We start from the raw sequence: 15097 nt of genomic DNA on the forward strand, positions 1-15097 counted from the left end.
AATTTCAATCAATTCAATGTCAGCATTATCAAGACGATATAATTAAAGCTTCAATCCTTTGAAAAAGGAAAAGGTCTAATCAAGTTATAGCAACTCACGTGCAACTGAGTTTGTTCACATTTAATTTGGTTAAGTCATTTTGTTAATTTGTTTAACGGACTGAGTCATCTTGATGGAGTTTTATTCTCTGAGCTGAGTCATCCGTGCAACAACAACAGCAACAACAACTTATCTATAGCACTGTATCTTTAGTATTGTTACGAATGTATGATTATGTACGCTTACATTTAATACTATACACTCGACTCGCTGACTCATTCATTCGCCACTCCGCTTTGTGGTCTGAGCTATCTGCTAATAAAACTGTAGTCACTACTTCTCTTTGCCTTCTGATTTCAAACACCGGTTGAGGTTTATATAATAACGGTTACGAGGGTGATTGGTTAACGAAGCACAATCGCTACGATGTAGCTAGTAAATAGATATTTTGTTTGACTAGCAGTTGTTATTATGAATTAAACTTATGATCTGAATAAATCAAATGGTTATGTCTCTACGTCAATGGTTTGATATCTTATAGTATGACACTTGAACATCTAAAAACTAATATACAATTTTGTAATGTTGATAATAATAGCAAAATGAAAATGAATTTATGGGATGTAAATCAGGGAAAGCTATCAGATATATGTCGATATATTTGATGTATTGCTTGATAATCGAGTGTAGAAAACAAGTAAATGGATTGTGGAATAATTATGATAAATTAATTCAGAGTTGTCCATTAAATTTAGGAAAAGACGATAGAAATCGATAGGCATACATTACGAAAATCATTAAACTGCATCACGAGACAAGTGCTAACTTAGAATCGTGAATGGACGCGGAAAAGAGGAAGTCCAAAGAACATATTACGTTGGGAAATAGAAGCAGATATGAAAAGGATGAATAGCAAGTGAAAAGAACTGGAAACGATTGCACAGTACAGGGTTGGATGGAGAACGCTAGTGTTTGACCCATACTCCTCGACGAGGGGTAACTGACGTAAGTAAGTAAGTATGTGCTGTGAATAAGTATATGAAAGTATTTACATTATATAACGAACCAACAACATCTCATTGAGTTACTGATCGAAATAAACGAATGTTTGGTGAGAGTTTGAATTTAATATGATGTATTAATTAAGATATGTTTCTCCTAACTTCTCTTAACTTCATTATCTCTTTCCTCAAACTACCATCATTGTTAACCATATTTGTTTGTATTAACTTACTTAATAGTAGAAACAATGTTGAGAAAATGCAAAGATGGATAGTGCCCGGTAGTGGAATCCAAGACGTGCGTCTCATCCACTGCTAAACACTATTCTTCTTTGCTTATAATGCTTGCGAATTAAGACAATACCGAGGTAATACGCACAGTATGAACATATGCCAATAACAGACTGATCAATTGCAGCCCTAAACATCAATAGAATGACTCAAGTAAACAATACTAAGTGAATTTAATGTTGAGAAAACTTTGTGACATTCGTTGATTAGATTTCTAATTATAGTTTTTACGTTTTAAATAAGTCAATTACAGCACTAAGATTAGTTTAAATGACACAGTAATGCTGATTGGGAGTTCACTGTCAATCAAGAAAGCAATAGATATCTATTTTTTCTGAGTTTGAGAGTAGACATAGATTAAGCTTAGAACATTAGAGATTTAAACCAAGCCCTATACTGTCAAAGTTCCACGATCTACATTTCTGACATTATTTTTAGTATTATTTTACCAAATTTTGATAACATTAGCGATGTTTCACTGTTGATGTGAATTAACTCAATCCAGTCATTAGCTTTTTATTATGTCTTGGAAAACAATTTTTGAAGTCAGTTACCAGTAAACCCATAGTTTATCATTCACGAAAGTTATTTCTTTCTTAGGGTTACTCAAATCCACAGAGATGTGATTTATTGGTTAGAATTAATCTGAAACTTTCAGATGGTAGTATTGGTAAGACTATAATTTATGGACGAATCAATCAGGTATAAGATAACGTCTCGGATTTTGGCATGAAATTCACTCATTCATTCGGATAAATAGAGTTTTAGCATTATAGCTGATGTCAGTTCGTGATGAAAACCCTAAATGTAATTCTTAAGCTTAACCATCAACTATAAATCATAATTCTAATTCTTCACACTGGTTTATAACCCTCATTTGGTCCTGGTGGACAATTTAAAAGTCAGTCTAGAGTCGCTCAAAGGTCGTCCATGAAATTATAGTCTCACCGAAGTATTCAATCATAATTTCATTTTCACGATGTTTACAACTCCCTGTAAATTTATTGATTTTTAATTGTTATTAAGAGTAGTAACTCATTGATATAAACAAACACTACCTTTGTCATATATATTTAAAGTCTAATGTCAAAATTCTATTGTAATAATAAATATTAAACTGTACCTTTTCAGATCATATTATCATTATATCCTATTATATTATTAGACATATTTGGTGTTCAACTAACATATTTGATTACCAACCACCACCTAATCTCACATTAGTGCACGTAGTGCCGAGTCACCTAGGCTGGTGGCCACATTGCAACATGGCCGATAGCATTCGATCTGCACTAATAATAAGGACTAGACACGCATGACATTGGTCGCCACCCAGTGATCAATCAATTGTAATTACCAACCAGAGAGATGGTGGAGAAGAACGATGAAAGCTTCACGACCAAACTATCCAGCTCAGAGAACAAAACTCCACCAAAATAGCAACCATAGACTTTACTAATCCATGCTTCAACAAAATAGTAAAGGAGTCCTATGTAAAGGATGAGTCACAAATATCAATGATCTAAACAGTTTTTATGGCATACAAGTTATCATTGTTAATGGAGCTATTGATAATGAATGTCGCTACCCATTATATTCTGGTAATAAAAAGCATTTTTATGTTAGTTTTTTTATAAGAGAAATAGTCATGTTCACTATATTTATACTTTTAAGACAGTTACTTTACAAAATACTTAACACTACATTGTCTATGAACTATAATGTTTAATGAACTGTTAATTGCATTTGTTTTATAAAGTCTAATGAGCTTCATTCATATGTAATCGAAGAATTTACAAAACAATATTAAAATATCTAAAGAAGAGGTAAAGATTTGTAGTGACCTACTTTAATCAAGAGAATGCAATCGGTGTAATGGAAACAATTATTATTATAACCAATTGTACCAGTGATTGTTTTACTGTACTTGTTTGTTTAACTGTACTAAAGACATACTTTCTTCCGTTCATTGTGTTCTTGCACAGATTCGGTTACGCTCAGTAATCACACTTGTATTCCTTTGGCACGACTCGGTATTCTTTCGATACTACGAGATCGCCAACGAATACATCTCGACTACAGCCATCAACTGCTTTCTGATATTTGGCTTACGGAGGATCTTATCGGTTAACTGGCACGTAGTCTTTCTGTAGTGGTGATCATACTCAACTGCGACTCGACGCCATTCTACAGATTCTTGGCAAGTAAAACCTTTCATTGTTTGAAGAGTTCAATGCAAACTATTCTTGCTTAATCTATTCCTTATCAATATGCATCGAAGTTATTAGTACTTTGATATAAAAGACTAAAGTTGTATGAAATGAACACTTTGATACGATTTTTTTACCAGTGATAGTATACAGTAAGGATGAGTTTAAAAGATCTTCAAAGAATTCTCAGCTAGTTTCTACTCAATCATAAAACAGTCTTTGTAAATTGAAAATTTACATAAAAGGAAAATGATAATACTGCAAAATGTAAATAGGTTTCATACAGTAGATAAATTCATTAGTGTTTTCTATAGGTTGCTCTACATGCGAAAAGAAACATGACAATTAAGCTTTTCCAAATGGATATAGACTGCTTGTCTTCTCGAACATTTCAAAGAATGTAAATAGGATTTTTAAGAGCTTCTATATTGCAGATTAGATGCTCAGCGTATTCATCGATCGGACCAACGACACGTAAAACACGCACGAACGACCTAGAGTCCCGGTCGGCCCTGCTTCGCTGTCTAGCCCAGCCAGTTGAGTCCAGAACACAAGTCTCAGCCTCTGAGATATGAATCACCATATTTCAGACATACTCTGTTTATATACCAACCAAACAGACCACATCGTACCATAAAATGGAAAACAACAATTGTACAATATTTAACAAGTGAAATAAATACTGACCAATAGGGAGTGTACATTTAAAGTCCAAGGCCACCATTAGACTTAACATGATAATTATTGGTATATTTTTCCGAATATCCTAACAGTTTCTAGTTAGGATTAGAACGTGTTAATGATTTATGATTGTGGTTTTAATCACGGAATAACATCAGATATAATTTAAAAGTTCTCTGTATCCATATGGATAAATGAATGTCGCTTAAAAATAATAAGAGGCGCTATTTGATTAGTTCATTCATCATAAGCAGTGCCCCATAGGTGAATGTTTGTTTCAGGATTAAGGGTTTAGAGTCAGTATTTATGGAAGCCATCTATTTTATTTTGTGACAGTGGAAAAATAATATTTCCCTATCATTTTAAGTATTTTAAGTAGCTTGGAAAGTTATTTTTACTGATCATTCTATATGATAACTGAATTTCTTGAAGAATCCTATAAGTCACGTTCTCGAAACTGATTGACACATCTCTAAAGTATACTCTCCAGTTTTCTGTTGGTGAATGTTTAACAGCATAACATTTTTATAGTGAATACTAAAAGTACATAGTTCTGTGTCGTGGAATGATATGGCATAGGAACTCATCACAATACACAATCTTTTACAGAAATATAGATCACTGAATAAAAAATAATGAGATAATAATATTTTATATTTAAAGTCAGTCACTTTGATGTGATGGCAGGGTTGGATTGCGAGTGCTGGTGGGAGGCCTCAGCTCCCTCACGAGGGGTAACAAGCGTAAATAAGTAAATAACTTTGATGAGATTCATTTTGATGAATAAATATATGACTATGAATGGTTAGCTAGCCGAATTTCAATATTTTATCAAACCGATACCAAAAATCCCTATAGCTTGATAGTTTTTTTATTCTTCTAAAATGAGTAAAAATGCTCAACTTTGCTGATGAGCATTTAACCAACTGAGTGCCAAAACTAATATTACAGCACAAAAAAATTTATCGTTAGAATTTAATTATTTAATAAAGTTGGATAGTGGCATGCGTTTCGTCCTATTTAAGTCACGTCAACCGAATGTGTTAATGTTCCTAGTGAGACTTGAATTTAATACCCTTCATTTTCAAAACCCAACGTGTTATTTACTAAACGGCTGGATTTAAACAAATAATATATTGTGCAAAGGGAATTTATCCATCCCAAATAAGACGATAAATGGATCTTAGGCTCCATTGTTAGTATTTATTCAACTTCACTAAAATCTTATGACTATATATATGGGTTATTAAATTCCTAATCTCTTGTCTGAAGATTAGGAGTTGATCATAATCGCTGAATATCTTGCGTTCAATCCTCCACAGAGTTGTCAGTAAGTACATACTGTAAAAGAATTTCATACTAAGAGGAAACCGCTATCCATTATTCAATATCGTCAATATTGCCCAGAGATAACTGTTAAACACATTTTTCAGACACAAAAACTGACTATGTATATCGTGAATTTATAGACTAGTTATAAGTACCAAGTTTATGAACATTAATATTCAACAATTTCCTAAAACATTGTATTAATTGACACTTAAGAATAAAATGTAAATTTATAAGGACATTCTGTAATACCACTTTAGTTTTTACTTAAGCAGCTTTAAAATGTTATTCATTAAGAACTTTTACACCTAGGAAACCGGGTATCGTGGGTAGTCAGTCAGTTAGTCAGCTACAGTGTAGGACCAGGCACATATATGTATCGGTCCAAGTTGCAATACCGCATTGGTACAGCAAGATGAACACCAAATTCATAGAAGTAGTTAAGTCAATGGTGGTAATATATAAAAGAAAGATTGCATATAAGGATACAGTACAGGAAGAAAGAAAGATATGAAGCAATTTTAATCTCTTAGTTTAAGGGAAGACAGATTGTGTATACACCAACACCATTGTGACCGATTCTGAGCCATGTCACCAAGAGTCTCTAACCATTGATTACGATAGTCACACAGACCCCAACCAAGTAGTCTGCATCTACCAACATGGCTCACACCAGAAGTTAGTGATATTATGGACTGATGTCACGTTTTGATTTGGCCGAGACTAACTTTCTTCCAACTATCCCCAACACTAGTCTGCATTGCGCGTCGTGGTAAACGGTGTTCAAGCGTACGCAACACGTGTCCCAACCATCTTATTCGATGGAATTTACACCCCCATCAACTGTTTTAACATCATTCAATGTTGCCCTACACCTAACCTCACTATTACTTACCCGGTGATCCCAGCAGATGCTGGGAATATTTCTGAGACATCTGTGATCAAGTACTAGTAACTTACGAATATCTTCTACTCTTGATGACCACGTTTCGCAGCCGTAAAGTAGAACGGAACGAACTGCCGCGTAGTATACTCGTCCCTTAATTGATAGATTGATATCTCGCTTTTCGCCACAGATGACATAAGTTGGCAAAAGCCAAATGAGCGTTGTGAATCCGTGCTGAGATTTCGTCAGACACCAACCCATTTGAGCTGATCAAACTTTCAATCGTTGGTAGATAGACTACCATATTTTAAACAGTGAAACAAGATTCAATTTTCTAAAGTTTATAGATATACTATGTTAATGAATATTAACCAGTTCAAAATTGACATTCATAATGACGTAATAATTATTTGGAATAAACTAGCTTGGATACAAAGAACACCATAGGTTTGAATCATTTAATCCAGAGTTTATATTATGAATAGTATCGATAAAATCAGTAGGGGAGGGGGGAATAAAGAAATCCATCATTTGCTTAGTTTGTAATTAATATAATACTTTACTGGCAAAAGATTATACTTTAAATAGTTTTACAAATGTTTTGACAGTAAAACACAATTTCCATTGTTTCCGTTACCATAATATTTGATCTAAGGGGATTATTTATTGATTTATTCATTATTCATGAAGATGTTTGATAAAGTATGGAATAAATTCTTTTTTTAATAACAAACCATACACTAATAGTTTTCTTTCAGTTTGACGAACATCATTTGTAACTTTGCTATATAGTGATGAATAAACGATATTCCTATATGTTTTGTAAATTCTCATAAGAATGAATTGCAAACATATGTAATTAAATCAGAATGGATTTTGTGGAGATTTTAAAAATTTCACTGGTTGAAATCATGTGTTCTAGTGAGAAGTCGTTAGCAGTGAAGTTCAACCAGGTCTGTTGTGAGATATCAGCTCACTGAAGACAATGGTGTACGGTGGCGCAACACTAACACCGTTGGATGCTGGCTCAGTGGTCTAGTTGGTTAAGCGTCTGGCGCGAGACTGATAGGTCCTGAGTTCGGACCTCTCAGGGGGGCGGGATCGTGGATGCGCACTGCTGAGGAGTCCCTTACCAGGACGAAACGGTTATCCAGTGCTTCCAGGTTTTCCATGGTGGTCTAGTTTCAATTGATTCATGATTTCAACCAGCGAAATATGTAATTAAAGTTTAAAAAGCATGCATATATATGTATGGTTTAGTGAACACATTACCACCATAGGATACTCACTAATAATGAATGACTAGTCTTTAAAAAGATAAGTGAACAAAAATTTTTTTGCCACTTTTGTTTAACTTTTGAAACTATGTTATATGATAATAAAACCATGGATACACAGGGGTCTTTATCTAATGACTCCCTTTTTATTAGCATTACTAAAGTGATAAATAGTTGTTTCTGTGGATTAAATCAACTAGCCGGTTAATTGTTGTATTAGTCTCTTTTTTTCTTTAGCTTTAACAAACTCAGTTTGTAACAACCCTAGTTCTACATTTAAAAACCATTATAAATCTTAGTATTTATTATATTGTGATGTATTCTACTTATGCTGACATATATAAATGGTATGTAATACCATTCGGGAGTGGAACGCCAGGTAATGAAAGATTGAATTGAAGAGAACAGGAATGTAAACAGAGAGTAACTATTAATAACAATGGAATTGAAAGAATCATCAAAACATGTAAAGGATAAATGACTGAAGAAAGATGTGAAAATAATGTACTTGATGTATAGCTTTCATATCTTGCATCAAACAAAAAAGAATGATTACATCCACCTGAGTCCTTTATTCACTACAATACTAGGTATTTATTTGACATAACACATGATTCTATCGAATAAGTGAGTTTTGACCAATAAACTTGGTAATCGACTATTTTATATGTCACAGGTTGAAATCATGAGTCAATTGAAGCTAGAACATCATGGAAAACCTGGAAACACTGGACGATCGTTTCGTCCTACTGTGGACGTCCAGTGCTTCCAGGTTTTCCATGATGGTCTAGCTTCAATTGACTCATGATTTCAACCTGTAAAATTTCTAAAAATCTCCACAAAACCCATTCCGATATTTTATATGTCTCTTGTCTACCACTCCATAATTACATATATTTTGTAGCCTCTAATCTCAAGAGTTCAACAGAAGTCAAACAACAATGTATAGACTATTTCATTATATATTCCTTAATAAACAGGCAGTTGGATACGTTGATAATGCTATAAACTCTTTAGGTGAATAATCATACTATAAATTTAACATATTCTTGTAAAGATTTTAATGGTTATCTGAATAAAGATACTTCCAGTCTTAGGCTTTTAATCTGGCTGATTTTCTAATGTGTTTATTCTCCACAAGATATATTTGATTGTCCAGAGACAATTATATCGAAAATCTTACAAACTATATTAGTCAAGCTGAATCTGTTGAAATTTCTACAAATTCCATTGATCAATGACAATATCTGACTAATTTACCTCAGTCAATAACTCAGCCAATCTTTATGTTGACATGAAATAATTATTATTCTTTGGGTTTAGTAAAATCATCTCAGTCAAATATGACACTCAAATAATAAAAAATTCAAATCTTAAGCTTAAAACTACAGTTTAACAGTTCTTTTACTTCGCGTACGAGCTTCATGTATACTCAGGGTTAAAGAGTCCCATAGGTGTATACACTCTCTGTCTTCCCTTAAACTAAGAGATTAAAATCGCTTCATATCTTCCTTTCTACTAACTAATTATTTCTTCCTGTATTATGTCCTTATATGGAGTCTTTCTTCTATATATTACCGCCATTGAATTAACTACTTGTATGAATTCGGTGTTCATCATGTTGTGTTAATGAGGTATGTCAACTTGAACCGATGCGTATATATGTCTGGTCCTACGTTGTAGCTGACTGACTGACTGATTGACTGAAGGAGTTCCATACTGGAACGAAACACCGCTCCAGTATATCGAAGTTTTCAATGATAATCTAACTTAAATCAATTCATGAATTGAACATTTGAATAATTAATAATCATATCATTCACCTATACAAACTATTTACATAGTAACATCAATGAAACCATTCAAAACAATAAGTACCTTTTACATTTGTATTAATTTTTTCATGATGAGATATTTTTAAACTTTGTCTTGGTGATGGTGTAATTTGTTTTTTCATTTTTGTACCAAAAAAAAATAAATAACATGAAAATGATTGACGATTTATGGCATAAATTACACCTAATCCATGACGATGATCAATATCATTATTATGATTATTAATGAATTTCACTGAAGACGGTAATATAGTAGTAGTAGTAGTAGTAGTAGTTAATAATTCATGATCTACATCTACTTCAATTAAATATTGAAATCCTGTAGCCATCAAATAAGATTCATCTATAATATCTTACATAACATTTGCAATTTGATATTAATTGATTCTTATTTCAATTTATTAGATAATTGATTTATTGTTCCTTTTTTTCTTTTTTGTTCTTCTTTTTTCTCCTTTTTTCTTTTTTCTTCTTCTTTCTTCTCCCTTTTTTCTTTTCTTTCTCTTGTTCTTGTTCTTCTTTTTATTATTATTATTATTATTATTATGAGTAAATGATATAATTTAGTATTTGTATTAGCGAATAGATCATTTCATACTTGGTATAATAGATATATCCATATTATTCAATATATATGTTGCTTAAATAAATGCCTTTTTAAATATATCAAATATATAAATGTAAATGTACTACTGTATTTTTATGCTGTTTCTAAACTAATTTTAACCATTTTTCCCCCTTTTTTCTAATTGGTTAATTCAAGTCTACTCAAATTTTAATTGGTTCCTTGGTTGTTGTTGTTTTTTTTTTAATTTTTCTGTAATAACTTTTTTTGGGTGTTTAATTTCTATGTTAGATTTTCATTAGAATAAATAGATAGATTATGATTATTATTCTTGAGTAAGGAAATGGTACAATGATATCAGACTAATTTCAAGGTCATACAGTGATTTAATATTGTTAAAATCAAAAGAGGTTTTTCCTGAGTCAATTCTATTTATATTTATTTGTTCATTATAATAAATGATTAATAGTTAGAATTTAGAAGGGATATAAATATTATTAAACATGTTGAGGCAATGAAGTGAATAGATTATTTTAACTAATCTATGAATAAACGGAACATTCAGCATTGTCTTTGGTGAGTTACTATCTCACAACAAACCTGGTTCGACTCCAACGGTCACTGTTCCTCACTAGAACTCTAAGAAATAGCTCTTGAAGTCAGTCACTAGTGAACAAATGCTAATTCATATCAGAAAAGATACCGGTCTAGTGGTTCAGTGGTTAAGCGCACACGCTCGAGACTGATACGTCCTGGGTACGAATCTCGCGGGAGGCGGGATCGTGGATGTGCACTGCTTAAGAGTCCCACAATAAGATGAAATGCCGTCCAGTACTTTCAGGTTTCCCATGGTGGTATAGCTTCAATTGACTCATGATCCCAACGATTGAAATCACTAGAATATCCATTAAAACCCTTCTCATAATCTGTTGTTATCAGAAAGGGAATTTGTGGAAAGTTTAATAATTTTATAGTTGAATTCGTGAATCAATGGAAGCTAGATCACCATGGAAAGCCTGAAAGTATTGGACGGTTGTCTTATCGTAGTATGAGACTTCTCAGAATTGTGTTACAGGATCCCGCCCCGCGAGATTTGAATCCAGGACCTGTCAGTCTCGTGCGCGAACGCATAAGCTCTAGACCACTGAGCTGACCGGCATCCAACGCTGTTAATGTCTACCTTCAACCAATCCACGAAACTGAGTCACTTTCCAGTGCTTCCAGGCTTTCTATGGTGTTCTAGCTTCAAATTGACTCATGAATTCAACTATAATCTATCATTGCCAAATTTATAAATTATATGCTAACCAACTAATTTATGAATTGAACTTTGTTTTAGTTTCATTGTAAACATGAAGTGATTTGAAGTAGATAGGATCATTTGTCATAACAGTGAATTTTTATTGAACATTAATTGGGAAAATGTAAAGAAATTTACATTAAATATTAGGTTACCCATGTATAAGTGTACACTTAATCTTTTATTAATATTTAGCTTTGGTTAAATACAGACAAATAAATGACCATTGGTAACATCATTAGAAATGTTTAGACTTCTAAAATGTTTATTTATGAATGAATGTTTAGATTTATGTTAATTATAGCTTCAAAAAAACTTCCCCATTTTTAACAAGTCGTGTAACTTGATGAGGTTTATAAGCAAAGATAGATGGTGGCTAGCAGTGGAGTCCAGGACGCGCGTTTTGTCCTATTTAGGACTCGTCAGCTGGATGTACCTGCATCACTGAGTTGATGTTCATTCTGGGACAGTTCGCTTGTAAACTCTATCGCGTTATCCACTGAGCTACTGAGTTCTGAAGCGAACGGTACTGTGGTCATCTCCCGGAGTGAACATCAACTCTATGATGCAGGTACATTCAACTGACGAGTTCTAAATAAAACGAGATGTGCGTCCTGAATTCCACTGCTGGCTACCATCCATCTTTGCTCATAAACCTTGTGATTTAAAACTACATCGAGGCAGTGTACACAAAATGCACATAAACCAATAAGAGACTAACCAATCGCAGTCCTAAACAACAATGGGAGGATGCATACAAATAATACCAAATGAATTTGATAGGGTTTATGCAGACCAGTTTAATATGTAAGTGGATTACATCACAGATTGAGATTAGTTAGTGCATTAGTGAAAACTGAGGAGTACTGAACTGTTAGTTCTCTAATGGTATAAGATTCCTCAGCAGTGAGAAATCACAAAGCTAGGGAAGATAAAAATCCAGGACATCAATTTCTCGTGGTGAGTGTTTAACCTTTAAACTAATGAGTTAGAATCCAAAATGGAACACATTTCAGCTTCAATCAGTTTGTGATATAAAATGACGATCATTTAGTTATTGTTATGACCTTGACGTCTGGTTTTTCTATCACATGATTTATCTACCAATCCGAATACGACTTATACGAATCTTCACACTAGGCTAACCAATGACGTTCAACCGGTGTGGGCAGTTTAGCGTCCTTATTGGTCCTATGTCCTCCGAGCCCTTCCACTTGAGTCCAGAACACAATACCAGCTTCCGTAATATGAATCCGAGTCAGATCAGATCGTTTATTACAGGCATACTCGGTTTATATATCAATCAGACAGACCGCAACGTACCATAAAAAAAGAAATAATATTTGTACACAAATAAGCCCAAAAAAGGAAATATAAATATACATAGTGTAATTGTTGAGTAGTTATACAATAAGAATATTTATAGAATATTAGTCCATAAATAGTCCTTGGAAGTTACCTGCAATTTAATCTTCACCGGATATAACAGTTATGTTGGTGATTAAGTTGTTAAATTATCTTGAAACCAATCAATAATGACTACATGATTATAGTATTGTTGACGCGTTTTATAGAGTCTGGCCATTAGTAGGGTTTTAGACGTACAATCCTGAAGACTTATGAACTATGATTAAACATCTATCCAGTGAACTCGGATTTTCAGTGGTATGTTAAATGATATCAACCCATGACAAAAACCATTAATGAATCTTATAAATATGTAAGAACATCACAAATATTGGGAAATGATGAAAGAAAGAGAAGTAATCTTAATCATTCAAATTGTTTGTTTACGTCATCTTTACAGATTGGGCTAATATGACTTTTTATTTCTATGTTTTTATATGATAGATAGACAAAACGAATGCATTATATTTAATACACATGAATTTGTGTACGACTAATCTTATTCCTTTGTTGCATAGTGACGGAGTTGTATAAAACCACCTAAAAATTCATCTCATTTATATGTCACAATGGTAGATTTTATCAATCACTTAGACATCTATACATTGTTATTCATCAATATATGTCGTCAGGATCTACACAAAGTAATGAAGTAATAATTTCTTTTCAGTTAAAAAAAACACACAGATTGTCCATTAGTCAGTATTTATATAATTATATTTAATGCAGGAATAATTACAATGGTTAAGCGGCTGTGAAATTATACTTCATGTTTATTGAAACAAACATATGCCGATAACAGACTGATCAATTGCAGTCTTAAAAAAACTCAATGGGAAGATACAAGCAAATAATATCAAGTGAATTGAAATTCACCCCATTGCACAAGCAAGTGGCTAACAGGACTCAGTAGCTAAGTGGATAACGCGATGGCGTTTGAAGCGAATGGTACTGGCTTCGAGTCCCAGAGTGAACATCAACTCTGAGATGCAGGTACATCCAGCTGACGAGTCCTAAATAGGACGAAACGCGCGTCCTGGATTCCACTGTTAGCCACTATCCATCATTGTCTACAAAAACCTATAGAATAGTTCGTAATTATAGATTCAGACCATTGTTATACAGTGACAATAATTTCGTTACATTATTTAATATGAAATAAAGAGTACAACACTATGCTAGTAACTGTTGAATGACCTTGTTTCAAAAGTGATAGATAGTTTATTGAGGATTAAGTAAAGCAAAATTGACTTTGCATCATGATCGATAGTATTCGATTTGCACTAATAAGGACTTGACACACATGACATTGGTCACCACCCAGTGATCAATCAATTGTGAAAATTGACTTCTATTTGATTAATTTTGGTTAATATATTTCTGAGCTTCTGTAAACTACTAAAGAAGAATTTTCTTTTGTCCCCCTTCTTTTCTTAACCTATTATTCCCATTAAAAGATACTGACTCCATACTTATTCAGAAACTGTCAATAAAATGGGCTTATTGAAAAAGTATATTAAAATTAATAATATGTAGACTGAGATAGTTTATTTGCAATACAATTTTGTTGTTTGTTAAACAGAAAGAAATTGTTGTCTCTATCATTATCATCATTTAGTTAGCCATGGGTGTTGATTTGTGCAAAAGACTACTACTACTGCTTATTTTCTAGTTGTACCCTAGTAGTGTTTGCACCGAAAAAAATTAGGGATAGATTTTAACTTGAAAATCATCATGAACTAAGAAGGATTCACAGCTATTTGGTCGTAGTATGATAATCATCCACAGTCGTAACCTGGAATCTCGGATGGAGTCAAGATAAATACATTCAGGACCAACAACAAGTGCGTGATCTTAAGATCACTGAGGTCACAGATCAATTAAATAATTGTAGAACCTTTGAACACAAGTTTTTAGTCATTATAAAAAAAAACAATATGAAGAAACAAATATTTCTTTACTCAACTTTGTTTGTTCACCTGAATGTTTAAAATGTAGAAAGGGTCCATTTTTCTTAGAAATACGAACCCTGAATTTTTTTATCACTTTAAGAAAAAGCTGTTTTTAGTAACTATACAAATGTATGTTTTGCTTGGTATTATTTTTATTTGTTCTTAATAGAAAGAAATAAGTGCTCAATAGCACTTGTTTTCACTGTTGAAAAATTGGAAGCACTAGACGGTCGTTTCGTTCTAGTATGAAACTTATCAACAGTACGCATCCACGATCCTTCACGTGGAACCCGAACCCAGAATCTTCTTTCTCGAGCGAACGTT

General features: G+C 33.0%; 1 protein-coding gene across 2 annotated transcripts in view; it reads right to left on the reverse strand.

Moving 5' to 3' along the window:
* The window catches only part of MS3_00005799 (uncharacterized protein), a 128844-nt gene that overhangs the window by 92300 nt on the left and 21447 nt on the right, over positions 1 to 15097 (reverse strand). The window lies entirely within an intron of this gene.

This window comes from Schistosoma haematobium, chromosome 3 (assembly GCF_000699445.3).
Source record: "Schistosoma haematobium chromosome 3, whole genome shotgun sequence".
Taxonomy (NCBI): domain Eukaryota; kingdom Metazoa; phylum Platyhelminthes; class Trematoda; order Strigeidida; family Schistosomatidae; genus Schistosoma; species Schistosoma haematobium.